The sequence below is a fragment of the Bombina bombina genome, chromosome 5 (genome assembly GCF_027579735.1).
Source record: "Bombina bombina isolate aBomBom1 chromosome 5, aBomBom1.pri, whole genome shotgun sequence".
NCBI classification, from domain to species: Eukaryota; Metazoa; Chordata; class Amphibia; order Anura; family Bombinatoridae; genus Bombina; species Bombina bombina.
This window is the reverse complement of record NC_069503.1, coordinates 142,166,702-142,191,266: the sequence shown is the minus strand read 5'-3', so window position 1 is coordinate 142,191,266 and position 24,565 is coordinate 142,166,702.

Here is a 24,565-nt window from a genome sequence, read left to right as displayed (position 1 = left end):
CACACACATACACACACACACACTCATGCACACATATTTACACACACACATATTTACACATATATTTATACACACTCATACACATTTACACCCACACAATAATATTTACACATACTTATGCACACATATTTACACATACACAACCACATACATATTTATACACACATACATGCACACACATATACACACACACACAAACATACATACACAATGACACAGACACACACAGACATACAAACACACATACACAAACACACACACACTACACCACAAACACACACACACACATACACAAACACACATACATACATATTCTGCCATATACAAATGTCCAATAATATACTACAGTTATTACTATGATCTATGGTGCAGTTCCAGAAATAATTGCTCTTTGTATTTATATATGTACCTTTATGCCTAGATATAAACTTTGATTGCACTGTTCAGGAATTGTCTACAGCCTAGATTTCCTATGTATACATCAAGACAGTGTGACAAATACCCTCCAAAACATGGCTTTAAAGAGATTATCTACATCAGACAAATTTCCTAAAACCCCCAATGCTACAATACAAAGATGAGCTCCTTCTTCAGAAACCTGGACTTTTTATCTGATTTTCAGAGTACATCTTACTTACTATGACAGAATCTATAGATATACAGTCATCCTGTCCCATCGATGACTTCTCCTCTTGCAAAAGATAACCTGAAATGTTTTCCTTCTAAGGAAGATTTTACTATCATTCTCAACCAAGTGGGTCAGCTTATTAAGGATATTCTTTTGCTCCACTGCTCCGTGTGTGCTCACTCCACTGTGGCCTCCAGGATGCTTCTTTATGGTTGTCACTCACTCATACAGGGTACAGACTCACATTCCATCCCCCTTCTGTGGCGCGGTACTAACTTGGGACGCAGCTGCACAGTGGAGAGACTGCCTTGCAGTTGCTCACTGAAACTACTCAGGATTGGGTCCCCACCTTTGTAGTGCAGATGAAACTGTTAAAGTGCAGTAACTGCTCACATTAAAAACACAATTTATGCTTACCTGATAAATTTATTTCTCTTGTGGTGTATCCAGTCTACGGATCATCCATTACTTGTGAGATATTCTCATTCCCAACAGGAAGTTGCAAGAGGACACCCACAGCAGAGCTGTAATATAGCTCCTCCCCTAACTGTCATAGCCAGTCATTCGACCGAAAACAAGCCGAGAAAGGAGGAACCATAGGGTGCAGTGGTTACTGTAGTTTAAATTTAAAAATTACCTGCCTTAAAATGACAGGGCGGGCCGTAGACTGGATACACCACAAGAGAAATAAATTTATCAGGTAAGCATAAATTGTGTTTTCTCTTGTAAGGTGTATCCAGTCCACGGATCATCCATTACTTGTGGGATACCAATACCAAAGCTAAAGTACACGGATGAAGGGAGGGACAAGGCAGGAACTTAAATGGAAGGAACCACTGCCCATAAAACCTTTCTCCCAAATATAGCCCCCGAAGAAGCAAAAGTATCAAATTTGTAAAATTTTGAAAAAATATGAAGCGAAGATCAAGTCGTAGCGTTGCAAATCTGATCAAAAGAAGCCTCATTTTTAAAGGCCCAAGTGGAAGCCACAGCTCTAGTGGAATGAGCTGTAATTCTTTCAGGAGGCTGCTGTCCAGCTGTCTCATAGGCTAAGCGGATTAAACTTCTTAGTCAAAAAGAAAAAGAGGTTGCCAAAGCCTTTTGACCTCTCCTCTGTCCAGAGTAGACAACAAACAAAGCAGATGTTTGACGAAAATCTTTAGTAGCTTGTAAGTAAAACTTTAAAGCACGGACCACGTCCAGATTGTGTAACACAAGGATGGAACAACAATCTCTTGATTGATATTCTTGTTAGATACCACCTTAGGTAAGAACCCAGGTTTGGTACGCAGGACTACCTTATCCGTATGAAAAATCAGATAAGGAGAATCACATTGTAAGGCAGATAGCTCAGAGACTCTACGAGCCGAGGAAATAGCTACCAAAAAAAGAACTTTCCAAGATAAAAGCTTGATATCTATGGAATGAAGAGGTTCAAACGGAACTCCTTAAAGAACCTTAAGAACCAAGTTTAAGCTCCATGGTGGAGCAACAGGTTTAAACACAGGCTTGATTCTAACTAAAGCCTAACAAAATGCCTGAACGTCTGGAACATCTGCCAGACGCTTAACTAGCTGACAATCATTTTTCCAAACCTTCTTGGAGAAAAGATAATATCCTAGCAATGCTGACCTTACTCCATGAGAAACCCTTGGATTCACACCAATAAAGCCATACCTTATGGTAAATTTTCCTGGTGACAGGCTTTCTTGCCTGTCTTAAGGTATCAATAACTGACTCGGAGAAGCCACGCTTTGATAAAATCAAGCGTTCAATCTCCAGGCAGTCAGCCTCAGAGAAATTAGATTTGGATGGTTGAAAGGACCCTGAAGTAGAAGGTCCTGTTTCAGAGGCAGATACCATGGTGGAAAGGATTACATGTCCACTAGATCTGCATACCAGGTCCTGCGTGGCCACGCAGGTGCTATCAGAATCAGAGATGCTCTCTCCTGCTTGATCTTGGCAATCAGTCGAGGGAGCAGAGGAAACGGTGGAAACACATAAGCCAGGTTGAAAGACCAGGGCGCTGCTAGAGCATCTATCAGTGTCGCCTTGTGATCCCTGGACCTGGATCCGTAACACTGAAGCTTGGCGTTCTGGCGAGACGCCATGATATCCAGTTCTGGTTTGCCCCAACGATGAATCAGTTGTGCAAATACCTCCGGATGGAGTTCCCACTCTCCCGGATGAAAAGTCTGATGACTTAGAAAATCCGCCTCCCAGTGCTCTACACCTGGGATATGGATAGCTGATAGGTGGCAAGAGTGAATCTCTGCCCAGCGAATTATTTTTGAAACTTCTAACATCTCTAGGGAACTTCTCGTTCCCCCTTGATGGTTGATGTAAGCTACAGTCGTGATGTTGTCCGACTGAAATCTGATGTACCTCAGAGTTGCTAACTGAGGCCAAGCCTGAAGAGCCTTGAATATCGCTCTTAGTTCCAGAATATTTAATGGAAGGAGAGACTCCTCCTGAGTCCACGATCCCTGAGCCTTCAGGGAGTTCCAGACTGCACCCCAACCTAGAAGGCTGGCATCTGTCGTAACAATTGTCCAATCTGGCCTGCGAAAGGTCATACCTTTGGACAGATGGACCCGAGATAGCCACCAGAGAAGAGAATCCCTGGTCTCTTGGTCCAGATTCAGTTGAGGGGACAAATCTGTGTAATCCCCGTTCCACTGACTGAGCATGCATAGTTGCAGCGGTCTGAGATGTAAGCGTGCAAACGGCACTATGTCTATTGCCGCTACCATTAAGCCGATTACTTCCATACATTGAACCACCGAAGGGCGCGGAATGGAATGAAGAACCCGGCAGGAATTTAGAAGCTTTGATAACCTGGACTCCGTCAGGTGAATTTTCATTTCTACAGAATCTATCAGAGTCCCTAGAAAGGAAACTCTTGTGAGTGGGGATAGAGAACTCTTTTCCTCGTTCACTTTCCACCCATGCGACCACAGAAATGCCAGTACTACATCCGTATGAGACTTGGCAATTTGGAAGTTTGACGCCTGTATCAGGATGTCGTCTAAATAAGGGGCTACTGATATGCCCCGTGGCTTTAGGACCGCTATAAGCGACCATAGAACATTTGTAAAGATTCTTGGGGCTGTAGCTAATCCCAAGGGAAGAGCTACAACTGGTAATGCCTGTCTTGAAAGGGAAACCTGAGAAACCGATGATGATCTTTGTGTATCGGAATGTGAAGATAAGCATCCTTTAGATCCACTGTAGTCATATATTGACCCTCCTGGATCAGTGGTAGGATGGTACGAATAGTTTCCATCTTGAACGACGGAACTTTGAGGAATTTGTTTAAGATCTTTAGATCCAAAATTGGTCTGAAGGTTCCCTCTTTTTTCGAAACCACAAACAGATTTGAGTAAAAACCCTGTCCCTGTTCCTCCTTTGGAACTGGATGGATCACTCCCATAACTAGGAGATCTTGTAAACAGTGTAAGAATGCCTCTCTCTTTATCTGGTGTACAGATAATTGTGAAAGGTGAAATCTCCCTTTTGGGGGGGAAGCTTTGAAGTCCAGAAGATATCCCTGGGATATAATTTCCAACGCCCAGGGATCCTGAACATCTCTTGCCCACGCCTGGGCAAAGAGTGAAAGTATGCCCCCTACTAGATCCGTTCCCGGATAGGGGGCCGTTCCTTCATGCTGTCTTAGAGGCAGCAGCAGGCTTTTTTACCTGCTTACCTTTTTTCCAGGTCAGGTTTGGTCTCCAGACCGTCTTGGATTGAGCAAAAGTTCCCACTTGTTTATTATTAGAGGAAGTTGATGCCACACCTGCCTTGAAGTTTTGAAAGGCACGAAAATTAGACTGTTTGGCCCTAGATTTGGACCTGTCCTGAGGAAGGGCATGACCTTTTCCTCCAGTGATATCAGCAATAATCTCCTTCAACCAGGCCCGAATAGGGTCTGCCCCTTGAAGGGAATGTTAAGTAGCTTAGATTTTGAAGTCACGTCAGCTGACCATGATCTAAGCCATAGCGCTCTGCGCACCTGTATAGCAAAACCAGAATTCTTAGCCGTTAGTTTAGTCAAATGAACAATGGCATCAGAATAAAAGAATTGGCTAGCTTAAGTGCTCTAAGTTTGCCAAGTATGTCATCCAATGGAGTCGCTACCTGTAAAACCTCTTCCAGAGACTCAAACCAGTACGCCGCAGCAGCAGTGACAGGGGCAATGCATGCAAGGGGCTGTAGGATAAAACTTTGTTGAATAAATATTTTCTTAAGGTAACCTCTAATTTTTTATCCATTGGATCTAAAAAAAAAAGCACAACTGTCCTCGACAGGGATAGTAGTACGCTTTACTAGAGTAGAAACTGCTCCCTCCACCTTAGGGACTGTCTGCCATAAGTCCCGTGTGGTGGCGTCTATTGGAAACATTTTTCTAAAAATAGGAGGGGAAGAGAACGGCACACCTGGTCTATCCCATTCCTTATTAATAATTTCTGTAAACCTTTTAGGTATTTGGAAAAACATCAGTACACACCGGCACTGCAAAGTATTTATCCAGTCTACACAATTTCTCTGGCACTGCAATGGTATCACAGTCATTCAGAGCAGCTAAAACCTCCCTAAGCAACACGCGGAGGTGTTCAAGCTTAAATTTAAATGTAGAAATATTAGAATCAGGTATCTTTCCTGAGTCATTAACATCAACCACTGACTGAAGCTCTCTTTCCTCAGCTTCTGCATATTGTGAGGCAGTATCAGACATGGTTCTTAAAGCGTCAGTATGCTCTGCATTTTGTCTCACCCCAGAGCTATCTCGCTTACCTCTAAGTTCAGGTAGTCTGGCTAATACCGCTGACAGTGTATTATCCATGACTGCCGCCATGTCTTGTAAAGTAAACGCTATGGGCGCCCTAGATGTACTTGGCGCCATTTGAGCGTGAGTCCCTTAAGCGGGAGTCAAAGGGTCTGACACATGGGGAAAGTTAGTCGGCAATAACTGCCCCCTCGTCAGATTCCTCTGGTGATACATTTTTTAAAGACAGAAAATGATCTTTATTGCATAAAATGAAATCAGTACATTTGGTACACATTCTAAGAGGGGGTTCCACCATGGCTTTTAAACATAATAAACAAGCAGTTTCTTCTATGTCAGACATGTTTATACAGAATAGCAATGAGACTAGCAAGCTTGGAAAACACTTTAAATCAAGTTAACAAGCAAATATAAAAACAGTACTGTGCCTTTAAGAGAAACAAATTTTGTCAGAATTTGAAAAACAGTGAAAAAATGCAGTAAATCAAACGAAATTTTTACAGTGTGTGTAATAGGCTAACAGAGTATTGCACCCACTTGCAAATGGATGATTAACCCCTTAGTTCAAAAAATGGATCAAAAAAACGAAATAGACGTTTTTTAACAGTCACAACCAACTGCCACAGCAAGCTGTGGCCCTACCTTCCCCAATAAATGACTTTGGAAAGCCTTTGGGCCCTTTAGAGATGTCCTATAGCATTCAGAGGGCCTTTGAGGGAAGCTGGATGTCACAGTTTGTAATTTTAACTGCACCAACTGTAACTTTTATACTACAACAGTGGAAATTGTTTCTAGTCAAAATTTAAGCCAGCCATGTGGAAAAAACTAGGCCCCAATAAAGTTTTATCACCAAAGCATATATAAAAACGATTAAACATGCCAGCAAACATTTTATATTGTAAATATCATAAGGGTATTACCCCTGGGAGTAAGCATGATACCAGTCATTATTAAATCACTGTATTCAGGCTTAACTTACATTAATCCGGTATCAGCAGCATTTTCTAGTGTTTTCCATCACTAGAAAAAATTATAACTGCACATACCTGATAGCAGAATAAACTGCACGCCATTCTCTCGCTGAAGTTACCTCATCTGTGTAATCCCCTCAGACATATGTGAGAACAGCAATGGATCTTAGTTACAACCTGCTAAGATCATAGAAACCTCAGGCAGATTCTTCTTCTATTTACAACTCCGGTACTATTTAAAAATAACAAACTTTTGATTGAAGAAAATAAACTAGCTATATTTAACCACTCTCTCCTACAACGTCCTTGCTTGTTGAGAGTTGCAAGAGAATGACTGGCTATGACAGTTAGGGGAGGAGCTATATTACAGCTCTGCTGTGGGTGTCCTCTTGCAACTTCCTGTTGGGAATGAGAATATCTCACAAGTAATGGATGATCCGTGGACTGGATACACCTTACAAGAGAAAAATAGTTGTGCATTAACTGTAACAAAAAAAATGCTCCTGCTCTAAGGCTGCCTTTTTTGTCTTAAGCAACGCCGGCCCTGGTAGGCCTTAATCTCCTAACTACTGCCAATAACTATTTGGGGGGTTGATTAGGTGATTATTGATGGTTACCCTTTATTAGGTCTTAAAATCCTAACCACCACTCACACCTGTATGGGGGTTGATTTTGTGATTATTTTTAGTTAGTTGTTAGTATTAATTAGACCTTAATTTCCTAACGACCCCCCATACCTGTTTGGGGGTTGATTAGGTGATTATTGATGGTTGCCATTTATTAGGTCTTAATCTCCTAAGCACCCCTCATACCTGTATCGGGGTTGATAAGGTGGTTATTGATAGTTACTATTCCTAAAGCCTTACTCTCCTAACCATCCCCATATCTTTATGGGGGTTGATTAGGTGATTATTGATGGTTACCATTTATTAGGCCTTAATCTCTTAACCTACACATATAGGGGGGGGGTTAATTATCTGATTATGCTAGGGAAGCTTATGAGTTAATAGTGCATTTATCTACAATTTTTAAAATATAATGCATTCTTACTGTGTGTCTGATGCATTTACTTCGAACCATTGTATATAAATTAGTATGTATTTTTTCTTGTGTTTTTTATTTTAAACATAAAAAATATACGGCTAGATTACGAGTTCTGCGTTAGGCTTAAAAAGCAGCGTTGGTCGGTCCCAACGCTGCTTTTTAACGCCCACTGGCATTACGAGTCTTGAAGCTAAAGGTGTACCGCTCACTTTTTTGGCCGGACCTGGAAATACCGCAAATCCACTTACATAAATTGCGTATCCTATTTTTTCAATGGGACTTGCATAGCGCCGGTATTAGAAGTCTGCCAAAAAGTGAGCGGTAAACCTTCTCCTGTCAAGACTGGTACCGCATTTTAAAGTCAGTAGTTATGAGTTTTACACTACAATGCCGTAGCATAAAACTCTTAACTAAAGTGCTAAAAAGTACACTAACACCCATAAACTACCTATTAACCCCTAAACCAAGGCCCCCCCCACATCGCAAACACTAAAATACAATTTTTAACCCCTAATCTGCTGAACCAGACATCACCGCAACTATAATAAATATATTAACCCCTAAACCGCCGCACTCCCGCATCTCAAACATTAGTTAAATATTATTAACCCCTAATCTGCCGCCCCCAACGTCACCGCCACTATATTAAAATTATTAACCCCTAAACCTAAGTCTAACCCTAACCCTGACACCCCCTAACTTAAATATAATTAAAATAAATATAAATAAAATTACTATAATTAACTAATTTATTCCTATTTAAAACTAAATACTTATCTGTAAAATAACTCTACGCTAGCTACAATATGACTAATAGTTACATTGTATCTAGCTTAGGGTTTATTTTTATTTTATAGGCAAGTTTGTATTTATTTTAACTAGGTACAATAGTTATTAAATAGTTATTAACTATTTAATAACTACCTAGTTAAAATAAATACAAAAGTACCTGTAAAATAAAACCTAACCTAAGTTACAATTACACCTAACACTACACTACAATTAAATTATTTCCCTAAATTAAATACAATTAAATACAATTAAATTAAATAATCTAAAGTACAAAAAACAAACACTAAATTACAGAAAATAATAAACAAATTACAAGATTTTTAAACTAATTACACCTAATCTAACCCCCCTAACAAAATAAAAAGCCCCCCCAATAAAAAAGCCCTACCCTACACTAAATTACAAATAGCCCTTAAAAGGGCCTTTTGCGGGGCATTGCCCCAAAGTAATCAGCTATTTTACCTGTAAAAAAAAAGTACAAATCCCCCCAACATTAAAACCTACACAACAACCCTACTCTAAAACCCACCCAATAATCCCTTAAAAAAACCTAACACTAACCCCTTGAAGATCACCTTACTGGGAGAAGTCTTCATCCAACCGGGCAAAATGGTCCTCCAGACGGGCAGAAGTCTTCATCCAGACAGCATCTTCTATCTTCATCCATCCGGTGCGGAGCGGATCCATCTTCAAGACATCCAACGCGGAGCATCCTCTTCTGACGACGGCTAACACAGATTGAAGGTACCTTTAAGTGATGTCATCCAAGATGGCGTCCCTTCAATTCCAATTGGCTGATAGAATTCTATCAGCCAATCAGAATTAAGGTAGAAAAAATCCTATTGGCTGATGCAATCAGCCAATAGGATTGAGTTTGCATTCTATTGGCTGATTGGAACAGCCAATAGAATGCAAGCTCAATCCTATTGGTTGATTGGATCAGCCAATAGGATTGAAGTTCAACCCTATTGGCTGATTGCATCAGCCAATAGGATTTTTCTACCTTAATTCTGATTGGCTGATAGAATTAAATAAATTAAAATAAACCTATTAACCTCTAAACCCCCGCCCCCCCACGTCGCAAAACAATAAATTAAACTGTTAACCCCTAAACCAAACACCCTCTAACTTTAAATTAAAATTACAATATAACTATCTTAAAATAAATAAAAACTTACCTGTGAAATAAAAACCCCCATAAATTAACCTAACATAACTATTCTAATAAAATAAAAATATACCAATTTAAATTTCTAAATTAGAATTTTAAAAACCTAACACTACGAAAAAAATAAAAAATCTAACATTTAAAAAGATAAAAAAACACTAAATTTATGAAAAATAAAAATACTCTGAGCTTAAAATAATAATAAACGAAATGATCAAAAATAAAAACAATTACACCTAATCTAATAGCCCTATAAAAATAAAAAAAGCTCCCAAAAATAAAAAAACACCCCCTAACCTACAATAAACCACCAATAGCCCTAAAAAAGGGCCTTTTGTAGGACATTGCCCTAAGTTAAACAGCTATTTTTCCTGTAAAAAACCATAAAACCCACTACCCAAACAACCACCCATAATAAAAAACCTAACTCTAAAAAAAGCCTAAACTACTCATTGCCACTAAAGGGTCATTTTATGGGAATTGCCCTTAATAGGGCATTCAGCTCTTTTACAATTGCCCAAAGCCCTGATCTAAAAAAAACAGCCCCCAAAAATAAAAAAATAAATGTAACACTAACTCAAGAATATCTACACACGGTTCCTGAAGTCCATCTCCATCCAGGCAGCAAGGAGTCTTCATCCAGACAGCGAGAATTATTCATCCAGGCGGCGACGCCTTCATCCATCGCAGGGGCGTCTTCTATCTTGATCCTGGTGACGCGGAGCAGAGCTATCCTTGAGTACCTTGTATTCCTATTGGCTGATTTGATTCTTTAAATTCAAATAAGCCAATAGGATGAGAGCTTTGGAAATGGCTGATTTGAACACTGTTTTTTTTTTTTTTGTTGGGGGGTGGGCTTTTTTTAGATTAGGGCTTTGGGCAATTGTAAAAGAGCTGAATGCCCTTTTAAGGGCAGTAAAAGAGCTAAATGCCCTTTTAAGGGCAATGCCCATACAAATGCCCATTTGGGGGCAATGGGTAGCTTAGGTTTTTTTAGAGTTAGATTTTTATTTTAGGGGGTTGGTTGGGTGGTGGGTTTTACTGTTGGGCAGACTTTGTATTTTTTTGCAGGTAAAAGAGCTGTTTAACTTAGGGCAATGCCCTACAAAAGGCCCTTTTAAGAGCTATTGGTAGTTTATTGTAGACTGGGGGGGGTTATTTGGGGGGGGGCTTTTTTACTTTTATAGGGCTCTTAGATTAGGTGCAATTGTTTTTATTTTTGATAATTTTGTTTATTATTTTTTTGTAATTTAGTGCTTATTATTTTTTTATAATTTTAGATTTTTTTAATTTCTTCGTAGTGTTAGTTTTTTTTAAATATGTAATTTAATTTTTTTTATTAGAATAGTAATGTTAGGTTAATTTATAGTTTAAACTTTTTTTATTTCACAGGTAAGTTTTTATTTATTTTAAGACAGTTATATTGTAATTTTAATTTAAAGTTAGGGGATCTAAGGTTTAGGGGTTAATAGTTTAATTTAGTGTTTTGCCATGTGGGGGGGCGGCGGGTTAGAGGTTAATATTCTGATTTGTGTCGGCGATGTTGGGGAGCGTCGGATTAGGGGTTAATAACTGTATTTAGTGGCAGTGATGTTGGGGAGTGGAGGATTAGGGGTTTATAGCTGTTATTAGTGTTGGCGATGTTGGGGAGCGGCAGAAGAGGGGTTAATAGCTTTTATTAGTGTCGGCGATGTCTAGGGCGGCGGATTAGGGGTGTTTAGACTAGGGGTTTATGTTAGGGTGTTAGGTTTAAACGTAACTTTCTTTCCCCCATAGACATCAATGGGGTTGCATTACGGAGATCGCCATTTCGCACTTCAGGTGTTAGTTTTTTTTCTAACACTCTCTCCCCATTGATGTCTATGGGGGAAAGAGTGCACAAGCACGTCAAATCAGCCCTCGGCTTTTGTGCGGTATGGAGTTTATCGCACCATATCCCACAGCAGAAGGAGACTTTTCAGTAACTCGTAATGGCAGCGCTATGGAGAGTGAAATAATGCAACTTTTTGGGCGTTATTTTCGCACCCTGTTTAGCGCAAAAATCGTAATCTAGGCGATAGACTATTAATATTAACAAAAAAGTTACATTATAGGATTTGAACAATTAAAAGAACCTATTTATTATTGTTAAAAGAACATAAACTCCTGTATGACTAAAATCCAGCATTAAGTGCCTGACCTGCTGTCCCTAACATCAGTCATTAGTAACACTATAGCAGGATAGGACAGGGGATGATGGAGAAATGAATGATCATTGACCAGACCCCCTGTACATCATTATAAACAAAGGAGCTTATTAACCAAACAATATAACAGCTTCCCCTATTCCTGCACATTTTTTGTGGTAAAAGAGCATGAAAGAATGAAGACATCGATTTTGTCAAGCAATTATTAGTTTTTTGTCCAATTTGGGGGCCTATCTATCAAGCTGCAGGCTCGCCAGAGACACCAGTTATGAAGCAGTGGTCTAAAAACCGCTGCTCTGTAACCTTGTCCTCCTGCTCTGAGCAGACGGACAGGAATCGCCAGAATTCAACCCGATCAAGTACGATCGGGTTGAATGACACCCCCCTGTTGGCGGCCACGAGTCTGCAGGGGGCAGCGTTGCACCAGCAGCTCTTGTGGGCTGCTGGTGCAATGCTGCATACGGAGATCGTATTGCTCTCCGCATTCAGCGATGTCTGTCGGACCTGGTCCGCACTGTCGAATCAGGTCCGACAGACATATGATAAATAGGCCTCAAAGTATTCAACTTGTTCATAGTTCAAACAACTCAAAGAATCAGCAAAATTTGGCCAAATTTGCATTCATCCAAATCCTGAATACACATCTCCAGTAAACTCTGTGCATCTGACACTTTTACACAACAATACGTGCACTTATGGACACATAAATAAAAAGAGAGAAGCGCTCAACCTGGGAACGAACAATAGCATAATAGCTTGTTCTATGGCAAGTTACCACCCAAGAAGCAGCCTCTTTTTGCTCAATATGTGCCTTTCACAGAGAAGAACTTTCCTGTAGCATATCAGTCTGATCCTGACTTCACAGTACAGTCCAGCCCCGAAATACCAGGCAATCCCTCTCTGAACAAGAGAAACAGCAAAACCCCAGACGTACGTTTCGGCCTATTGTGGGCCTCGTCAGTGAGGTGCAGCCATATCCCTCTAGGCACACTGAGCAACGGGTCCACGTCTGGATTCCCGCATCACACTTAGGGAGACTTATGGACACATGTGTAGCAGTATTACTGGGAAAGTGCCTGCAGCTAAGGAAGAGCAAATGTTTTGCAACATTTGAAAAATTTGACTAATTTGCTCTTTCGTTTTGAATTTTGAATGTATTTAAAAGATTCTAACATTTGTTTAATGTAATAGTATTTCTAATGCTATATTCAAAATAGAAAAAATTGATTCAATATATTTATAATAGTATTTCTAATGCACTCTTTAATCGTAATATTAGAATAATACAATATTCAAAATAGAAAAATGTGGATCAATATATTTATATCTATTGTGTATCAGTTTACTAAATTCCCTACCACATGAACTATTGAATGTCTGAATAGCTTTTGTTTTACATTTTACATTCAAAATTTTCAATGTGAATAGTCAATGCAATTCAGAACATTCAAAAACAAAAGTAATATTTGACAATAACATTTGTCTAATGAATTTAAGGGGTTTTCGTCCTTATCGACTTTCCTTTGTTCAAAACGAATGTCCACAGGACTATTTGTTTGACTAAACGAATTGTTCTTTTGACACATTTGCCCATCTGTACCTGCAGCCAATCCATAGCTGGCACATTCATAACTGAGTTTTGTGAATAGTGTAAAGCAAAGAGACAGCAGGTTTAAGCTTTTTTGAAAACTGCAGGTTTTTTTTTTTTAATAGGAAAATGCTTTAGCTTCTAAAGAGACATTATTCTTGATTTATAGATGCTTCTGAGGCTGTAAAGGTGAAATCATTGCACATTGCTTCCATTTTATTTTCTGCAGTTTTGATAGTAAGCATTCCTGTGATTAACATCTATTACTGCGTGAGTTGATTAATACATGGTTTCTCAAACATCAAATGCAAACTACGGGCAATGTGGAAAAAACAATAATCACAAATGCAACACATTAGAAACACACTCTATGTATAGGACATTTGCTTGTCTGTTATGGTAAAGGTGCCTCATTGGACATAACAAAAAAAAAAATGTCTCTGAGGGCCAGCCATGTGTATTTAAGGGCATTCAAGAGACGTAGCTGGGATATTTTTTTCTACCTACATCTATGCCCTGCTTTCAGAATTCATAAAGACTTTATTGCCACTGGGAAGTATTTCAACTCTGCATGACAGGATGGAAGGAGAGATTTATTAGCCCTTTTGAACCCGGAATGTTATGGGTCACTTACAGGTTAGGGATATAGAGAGACATTTTTAAAAAGGGATTTAAAGTTGTGTTTGTTGATATTGTCACAGCCTTGGTTGTGCTTGTGTAAGGGTTTCACCCTGCTTTGTTTTTGATATTTGCTGCTTGGCTGCAATTTTTACTCACCTGTCTCTCTCTTCGCCTGCTGCAGAGTGTGTAACACTGCTCATTATACCCAGGCGCTCTCTTATGGCCAAACTGGAGAACATCATCAGTGAGAGACAGGTTGCAGTCCCAGAATTCTGATGTCATCACTTACTATTTAAAGTGCCTCAGTTCAGTCTGCCTTTGCCCTTGCTTTGTCTCAGACTTATTTGAGAGTTCCTGTGTTCCTGTTCCTGTGTATTACCTGACTTGTTTGACGTCCCTTCGGGTTCCTGATCCCTGGCTTGTTCCTGACTCTGCTGATCTTTGTGTTCCTGACCCTGGCTCATCTGACTACTCACTTTGGCTCCTGACCCGGCTCATCTAACTACTAGCTCTAGCTTTGACTCCTGGCTTGTTGTTTGGCTTTTGGACTCTTTATTACTTTTTTGTTATTAATTAATAAAGGTGTGATTTATTTTAGAATTTCACATCTCTGTCTGGTTCCTGGTACCCTGGCAGCTTAACTCGTTTTGGGTCTATAATTGATGGTGAAACCTCCTACTAGAGAATTGTGAAATAGATCTGGGATTGGGCAGTGTCTGGCAAAACGTGCTGGCCTATGATGGCTGGTGGGGCCAGCACTTCTGAGTAGTCATTCTTTGGTAATTTATGTAGAGTATTTATTGATGTTATTTAATCAAATTTAATAAGGTGTGTTGCAGCCTTTTCAACCCTAATATGTGGAATCTGTGGTCTGTTTTGTGTTTATTGGAGGGGTATGTTGTTCACACTTGTATGTTGCTGTTTCAAAGATGACAAGATTGTGTCTTTTATTTTTATTTATCTTTAAAGGACCATTAAATACAGTAAAATTGCATAATCAACATATATAGTACATATAAAACACAATATAACAGCACTTACTCTGAAATACAAATGAGCATAGAAACATAGGCCTCTATTTATCAAGCCGTCAACCGCAAATACACTGGAATTCCGCAGCGTATTTGTGGCGAGGCTGATTTGCCATAGTTATCAAGCCCTACAGACCGGCAAAAGTAGAATTTAGTGACGTAACATATGATTCGCCGGACTCAGTCCGACACAGATCGATGGTTACGTCACTCCAGATGTTCCGAACGCAAGTTTGGCACAATCTGACTACTTTTGGAAGTTATCAAATAACTACCAGGTACGCTCGCCACTATTCCGGCCCAGCGTACCTGGTTTTCAATCCGCCGCCCTGGAGGCGGTGGATCCCATAGGAATCAATGGGAGTCTGAAGGCAGCGAAAGCTCATGTTCGCTGCTGCCCGATATCCCATTGATTCCTATGGGAAGTGTCTGCACCTAACACCCTAACATGTACCCCGAGTCTAAACACCCCTAATCGGCCCCCCCTACACAGCCACCACCTACATAATACCTATTAACCCCTAAACCACTGCTCCCGGACCCCGCTGCAACTAAATAAAATGTTTAACCCCTAAACCGCCGCTCCCGGACCCCGCCGCCCCCTAAATTAAACTTATTAACCCCTATCCTGCCCCCCCTACACCGCTGCCACCTACATTAAAGTTATTAACCCCTATCCTGCCCCCCCTACACCGCCGCCCCCTACATTAAAGTTATTAACCCCTATCCTTCCCCCCCTACACCGCCGCCCCTACATTAAATTTATTAACCCCTATCCTGCCCCCCCTACACCGCCACCACCTACATTAAAGTTATTAACCCCTAAACCTAAGTCTAACCCTAACCCTAACACCCCCCTAACTTAAATATTATTTAAATTAATCTAAATAAAATTACTATTATTAACTAAATTATTCCTATTTAAAACTAAATACTTACCTGTAAAATAAACCCTAAGATAGCTACAATATAACTAATACACCTAACACTATACTACAATTAAATAAATTAAATACATTAAATACAATTACCTACAATTAAATAAAATTAATTAAAATTAACTAAAGTACAAAAAAACCCCCCACTAAATTACAGAAAAATAAAAAAATTACAAGAATTTTAAACTAATTACACCTAATCTAAGCCCCTTAATAAAATAAAAAAATCCCCCCAAAATAAAAAAAAGCCCTACCCTATACTAAATTACAAATAGCCCTTAAAGGGGCCTTTTGCGGGGCATTGCCCCAAAGTAATCAGCTCTTTTACCTGTAAAAAAAGAAATACAACCCCCCCAACGTTAAAACCCACCACCCACACACCCAACCCTACTCTAAAACCCACCCAAACCCCCCTTAAAAAAACCTAACACTAACCCCCTGAAGATCACCCTACCTTGAGACGTCTTCACCCAGCCGGGCACAAGTGGACCTCCAGACCGGCAGAAGTCTTCATCCTATCGGGGCAGAAGAGGACATCCAGACCGGCAGAAGGCTTCATCCGGGCGGCATCTTTGATCTTCTTCCATCTGACGAGGAGCGGCTCCATCTTGAAGACATCCGACGTGGAGCATCCATCGATCCCGACGACTAAACGACGAATTGCATCAGCCAATAGGATTTTTCTACCTTAATTCCGATTGGCTGTGGGTGGTGGGTTTTAATGTTGGGGGGTGTTGTATTTCTTTTTTTACAGGTAAAAGAGCTGATTACTTTTGGGCAATGCCCCGCAAAAGGGCCTTTTAAGGGCTATTTGTAATTTAGTATAGGGTAGGGAATTTTATTATTTTGGGGGGATTTTTTATTTTATTAGGGGGCTTAGATTAGGTGTAATAAGAATAAAATTCTTGTAATTTTTTTTATTTTCTGTAATTTAGTGGGGGTTTTTTGTACTTTATTTAATTTTATTTAATTGTAATTAGTTTTATTTAATTGTAGTTAATTTATGTAATTAATTTAATGATAGTGTAGTGTTAGGTGTAATTGTAACTTAGGTTAGGTTTTATTTTACAGGTAATTTTGTCTTTATTTTAGCTAGGTAGTTCTTAAATAGTTAATAACTACCTAGCTAACTATTTAATAACTATTGTACCTAGTTAAAATAAATACAAACTTGCCTGTAAAATAAAAATAAATCCTAAAATAGCTACAATGTAATTATTAATTATATTGTAGCTATCTTAGGGTTTATTTTATAGGTAAGTATTTAGTTTTAAATAGGAATTATTTGGTTAATAATAGTAATATTTATTTAGATTTATTTTAATTATATTTAAGTTAGGGGGTGTTAGGGTTAGGGTTAGACTTAGGTTTAGGGGTTAATTACTTTATTATAGTGGCGGCGGTATAGGGGGGGCAGGATAGGGGTTAATATGTATAATGTAGGTGGCGGTGGGCTCCGGGAGCGGAGGTTTAGGGGTTAAAAAATGTATTTAGTTGCGGCGGGGTCCGGGATCGGCAGGATAGGGGTTAATAACTTTATGTAGGTTGCGGCGGTATAGGGGGTGGCAGATTAGGGGTTAATATGTATAATGTAGGTGGCGGCGGGGTCCGGGAGCGGCGGTTTAGGCGTTAATATATTTATTATAGTTGCGGCGGGGTCCGGGAGCGGCAGCTTAGGGGTTAATAACTTTATTTAGGTGCGGGGGGCTCCAGGAGAAGCGGTATAGGGGGTAAAACATTATAGTATAGTGTGGGTGCTTAGTGACAGGCTAGCAAGAAAGCTGCGAATAAGCTGATGAGCAGCGAGATCGATGACTGTTAGTTCAAAACAGTCCGCTGCTCATCGCACCATACTTGGTGCGCGGCTTTTTGACAGCTTTCTGGATAAATTTGGTGAACGTGTTAGGCGAGCTTAGGCGAGCGTATTGGGGCCGTTGAATGCAGGTAAGTAGACAGCTTGATATATAGAGGCCATAGAATTTGATGGTAGATAAGAACCAAAAAGGTCCATCAAGTGTACCCATATTACATGTTACTTTTTTTCTTAGGATAGCCTTGTGCATGTCCCAGTCATTTTTGAATTCCTTTACAGTCTTTGTGTTTACCACCTCAATTGGAAGCTTATGCCCCTAATCCGCCACCCTTTCTGTGAAAACATGCTTCCTCTAATTTCTCCTTATTCTGCTTCCCTCTAATATAAAGAGACAGTCTAGTCAAAATTAAACTTTCATGATTCAGATAGGGCATGCAATTTTAAACAACTTTCCAATGTACTTTTATCATCAAATTTGCTTTGTTCCCTTGGTGCTATCTTTGAAAAACTAAACCTAGGTAGTCTCAAACTGATTTCTAAACCGTTGAAAACCGCCTCTTAGCTCAGAGCATTTTGAAAGTTTTTCAAAGTTACACAGTACTAGTTCATGTGTGTCATATAGATAACATTGTGCTCACTCCTGTCAAGTTATTTGGGAGTCTGCACTGATTGGCTAAACTGCATGTCTGTCAAAAGCACTGAGATAAGGGAGCAGTCTGCAGAGGCTTAGATACTAGTTAATCACAGAGGTAAAACATATATTAAAATAACAATGTTGGTTATTCAAAACTAGGCAATGGGTAATAAAGGGATTACCTATCCTTTTTAAACAATAAAAATTCTGGTGTAGACTGTCCCTTTAAGAGTGTGACCCCTTGTTTAGGCATTTGTTATTTTGTGGAAAATGCTTGCAGATTCCACTTTAAGTCCCTTCATATATTTGAAGGTTTCTATCATGTCACCTCATTCCCTTCTCTCCTCTATGTTCTAAATATCTATAGTTTAGAGTCTTTCTTTGTACATTTTATATTTGAGATTGTGTACCATTTTGGTATCCCTTCTTGTGCAGTTTCTAGTTTATTTATATCCTTCTGGAGATATGGTCTCCAGAACTGTACACAGTATTCCAGATAAGGCCTAACTAATGATCTGATATAATGACTCCCAAGTCCCGTTCCTCTTTAGTTACAGCCAGTAATGTACCACTGAGACTATAATTGGCCTTTGGGTTCACATATACACTGTAAACTCTTGCACATGCTCAGTTGGACCTGGTATCTCAGAAAGTGTCTGCTAATGGAAGAAAATTGGAAAGTTGTTTAAAACTGCATGCTCTATCCGAATCATTAGTTTAATTATATTTTTAGTGCCCTTTTAATTTTTTACTTGTTTACAGACTGTGACTATTTTTTAAGTTTTAAATCTTAATTAAATCTATTATGTTTTGAAAGTGTTTCTGTCATGCTGATATCCTTAACAAATGGAACAAATCAATTAGAAATGGATAATTTTCAAATTGCAATGCTGCCTCGAGTGCAACAGTTTCAAATATAAAATATGTTCTGCATGAACAGAATGTAGAATTAGTTTAAATGTAATGTCTTCATCTGCCGCACCTATCTGCCAATCCCTTCACTGGCTTCCTCTTGCCTCCAGGATTAAACACAAAATTCTCACTCTGACTTATAAAGCCCTCAATTGCATTGCTCCCCCCTACATCTCAGACCTTCAGGCCCATTTATCAAGCTCCGCATGGAGCTTGAAGGGCCGTGTTTCTGGCGAGTCTTCAGACTTGCCAGAAACAGCAGTTATGAAGCTGCTCCATAACCCTGTCCGCCTGCTCTGATGAGGCGGACAGGAATCGCCACAATTCTACCCGATCGGGTTGATTGACACCTCCCTGCTGGCGGCCCATTGGCCGCGAGTCTGCCGGGGGTGGTGTTGCACCAGCAGCTCTTGTGGTGCAATGCTGAATACGGAGAGCGTATTACTCTCCGCATTCAGCGAGGTCTTGCGGACCTGATCCGCACTGTCGGATCAGGTCCGCAAGACCTTTAATAAATAGGCCTCTATGTCTCCAGGTACTCTCCCTCCTTTCCCCTTCACTCTGCTCATGATCTCCTACTCTCCTCCTCTCTTGCTACCTCCTCACATTCCCGTTTACAAGATTTCTCCAGACTGGCTCCCATCTTATAGAACTCTCTGCCTCGCTCCACAAGACTCTCCCCTAGTTTTAAAAGCTTCAAGTGCTCCCTGAAGACTCTACTACTCAGGGATGCATACAACCTTTACTAACTCTCCTATCTCCACTGCTATCCCCTTAAACCCCATAGCATGTAAGCCTATGAGCCCAGCTATTTGTAGTCTACCTTCATAAGAGCCGACTACAGTGCAGCTCTCGGCAGGACCCTCTACCCATTTGATCCCTGTAATTGTTTTTATATACCACCTATGTTCATAGCGCTGCGGAACCTGTTAGCGCTCTACGAATACCTGATGATAATAATAATTTGTTTAAAAATAAAAACTATTAGGAAATGTAACTAATACCTAAGTATCTACTGCTCATTGGCTGACAGAGTTAACTCCCACAAAAAAAGTTGATTTATTGATCACAAGAATATCAATGTTTCAAAAAACAAACTACACATGTTTAAATATTATCTTTTGGATGGAATCAATAAAAAATGTGAGTATAATGTCTGTTCACACTTTTACCCTATTAATTGTTGTTGTAGGGACTTTTATGGTCAATAAAATCTTGTAGCACTTGCAAATTACTTGACATAGAAAACAATTTATCAAGAAACAGTTGCTTTCAACAGGTACTGGCAGACCCAGTGAACTATAAAGTGGCTTTAAACAGTAATCAATGCTAGATAGCATGAGGGAGGTATTTGCTTTTGTGCCTTTGGGTGGTTTAAGACAGAGTAGGGGAAGTCTTTCAATGGAGATAGTGACAGACTGGAGATTAATATTATTGGGTTGGTTATGTTGGGGGTTGTGATGGTTTAAGGGCTAATAGCTGAGGGGTATTGTTTGCAATGGACGAAGTGGCAGTTAGGGACTTAATGTGCTGGGCTTCAGGTGATGTAATGATTTTTTTTTAGTTTGTAGTTAGGGCTGGTATGGACCGTTATCATGATTTGTGGTAACAGTTTACACCATCTCTAAAACCAAAACACAATCCTACTGAAAGTACTAACCCTTTTTACCACAATTATTAGGAGTGAGAAGAAGGAAGGGTACACCTGAATACTTATACTTAAAAACAAATGTAAAACAATAAACCACAACAATGTATACTAGTGGTAAAAATAATGACAATAAAAACGTTCAGTGTATCACATTCCCTCCTTAATGGTGTTTCTACCAATTGTCAATCAAAGCTAGCATGTGCAAGATTCAGATAATGAATATAGAAGTAGCTTTGAATGTTAACCACTCGATCACTATCCTTTCTTGATGAAACCTGTGTTGTATGTAGTGAATTTATCACTGCATAACACACAGTGGCTAGTGCTATCAAAAAAAATCTGAACAAACACTGGAACACGTTGTGCGCTGATCCAATTTTAGGACAGAAATTAGCTAAATGTCCACAAACTGTTTTTAGGTGCAATACATTTCAAAGAACATACTAGTACCCTCTCAACTGCCTCCTATGGAAACTAAAAAGTCCACTATGACAAATTGGTTGAGGGTAACCCCAGGGACATAAAATTGTGGAAGGACCAACTGTATTATGTGTTATCAGATTTTTAGAGGAGATTCAGTCCCAAATTATGATGGTTCCAAACAGTATATAGAATACATCATAATCAAAATTCAAGAGTATTAAAAATATGTATTCTATAGAGTATTTTTGCCTATGTAAAAACTAAACAAATAATTATTCATTTTAGACTTTCTGAGACTAAATGGCTATATCTTTTGGGTAATCAAGCCCCTAAAGTCTTGCGAATTGATCTGGATCTGCAAGCATTTATGATCAATTGAGACCGATATCTTATACATACCAGATCTATCCCAATAGATGGTTTATTACTATATGAGTAAATATGTTTGTGTAACATAAAAGCATTTTTAAGCTTGTCATTCATTTGAAGGATCTGTTTTTATATGACGTTAGCCTAGCAGCATTGCATATGTGCTCCAATAATTTTGGTAATATTAGCAATTATTGGCAAGTAGCTCCGCATTGGTCCATACAAAAATGGGAGGAGTCCATTTATAAGAATCCCCGGTGCTCTCACTCAGACATCTGGCTTTGCAATCACTCTTGAGAAAGTCAGCGTAAAGTCAGATGAAACGTGTAGAGTTACATTTGAGAAGGAGGATAATTCTTACAGGGCAAATGCACATCCAAATCCTAGGTTTACAGACAGCTATTTTCCCTCTGATGCTCCAAAGAAATATGTTTGTTCCATCCATCAGGAGATAAACAGAGACTTTACCAGGACTAAAGTGGACTTTATGCACATGATTTTTTCACTTTTAGTAAGTGCATTTTATTTTAACTATTTACTACCTACTAAGGGACACTTATTAAAGCTTAACATTTAATACACAATATATAAAAGTATTTATAAAAACAGTGGCACTTTAATTCATTAAAATATTTAAACACTCTTCCTTTAGAGATAGTTAACATTGCACCGTTCTCTGTCCGCATCCCATCCTTGATTTAGCTGAGCGATGATGAATCCGGCTTCATCCAATCATTGCGTGCCCCATGAGCTGGATGCCAATTGGGGCATGCAACGATTGGATGAAGATGGATTTACAAAGGAAATGTGTTTAAATGGTTCATTCAAATCTTTTGGAAAAAATATTATGAAAATTAAATTTTTCTGAATTTTTTGTCTGCTGCTCTTTTTGGTATTCTTTTCATTTTAAATTAAATGAATACTGAATATTTATGGAACATTTACATTCATTTTCATTAAACGAATGTAAATGTTCCTTTCTTACAGCGTTATACTTACCTCTAGCGTGCTGGAAAGCTGCTCTAATTCCAACCCCTCTGCATAGAGCCCTGGGCCACACTAATAGGAGGCTTAGTGCGGCGGATCCCAAGGGCTGCTCTAAAGGACTTTCTACTTTAATGCAGGCTCTAGGGTCTGTTTTCTTTAAATTTAGTTAGTGCATTCCTTCAGATATTCGTTGAAGGAATATCTGTGTTTACCAAAATAAATGCACAAGCCGACTCATAAATGTATTTGTTTGAATGGCAAAAAATAAAGTTAGTATTTGTAACTCTCTACAGTCACAATATATTGTAAATTGATTGTTATAAAACAGTAAACAATTAAATATAATAAAAATACAACAAAAACTCTGCAAAGTGGGTATTTTTTTAATGAAAACAAAAATAAAAAAATATAATGTCACCCTGATCTTTCTTATGAACATAAGTGACTACTTGCAAGCTCAGCTCCTCTGCTGTGTCAGGGTTTCCCCTTGCTTTTGTTTGTTATTTGCTGCTTGGCTGCCATTTCTACTCACCTGTCTCTCTCCTCACCTGCTGTAGAGTGTGTAACGCTGCTCACTATACCCATGCTCCCTCTTATAGCCAAGCTGGAGAACATAATCAGTGAGAGACAGGTTGCAGTCCCAGAATTAGGATGTCATCACTTACTATTTAAAGTGCCTCTGTTCAGTCTGCCTTTCCCCTTGTGTTGTCTCTGACTTCTTTGTGAGTTCCTTTGTTCCTGTTCCTTTGTATAACCTGGCTTGTTTGATGTCCCTTCTGGTTCCTGATCCCTGGCTTGTTCCTGACTGTCAGTATTTAGGATAAGAATCTTCAGTAGTGCTCTCCAAATAATATATCAGCTTATGGCAGGGTTATAACACAATATATTTAAATAATTATCCTTTAAAATAAACCCTCAATCAATATGCATCTACTAGGAACCATAAAATTAATATAAATACCTGAATTCTTTTATTTAGTTAATATCCATGAACATTTTGAAATATATTTGTAATACCAGAATATGAAACACTATTATACACGTTAAAAACAACTATTAAGATATGCTATCCTTCTTACAAAGCCCAGAAAAATGTACCTTTAAAACCAGCCTTTCATTCAGAGCTGCATTTAAAATATTACAATGAGACTTAAAGTAGCAGCTACAAACATTCAGCAATATGATTTACAGTGCTAATTTAAACAATAGTACAATATACACTTCTCTTAAAACATCAGAAATTGTATATATTATTTATGCAAAAAAAAATAATTCTGAATTATAACTATATATTTTTACAGATAAAATTTTTTAGCAGCAATGATTAGTTTAACCATATACAGGCTGAAAATAAGCTAAAATATAAACTGCTTTTTAACTTTATTAAATACAAATTGACTGTGTTCTCACCAGTAACCCTTGTTTCAAATTCAAAAGAAATTTAGAACAATTATACATCACCAAATTGAACCAATTCGTAACGGTCTTTAGGTCATCTCATTCGAAGGAAAGTTATTGCATATATCAAGGTAAAGTTATCAGCTCCTTGCTTAGTGAAATGTTCCCAAGGGTGGCAGCCAAAATCAGATCACTAGCCTCAGCAAGTTTTTGAATAACTGTCCCTTGTGCATTCACTACTCCTATTATATGTAATCATTGATGACCTGTTTCGTTCATGCCCTTTTTCCTTGTCCCTTCTGATTGGTTCACCCTGTGAATGTAGGTTGCCAAGGAGATGCATTCTTTAACAGCCAATCGTCTCCTGGCTGCAATATCTGCATCTGTCCATCGGGGGGCCACATGACACACAAAACAAATACACCTTACCATTTCTAAACATTTGAAAGAGATTATTTCTTTAAAATATGTAATAACTGCCATAATTTCTTGCATTAGTAGGTTATATGTATTGTATGCATTGTATTAGATCACATTTTTTATTCTGATCAATTTGACATGAAACACAGTATGCCCTTAACATTATATTATATTAAAGCAATTTAATACTGCTAATTATTTTGAA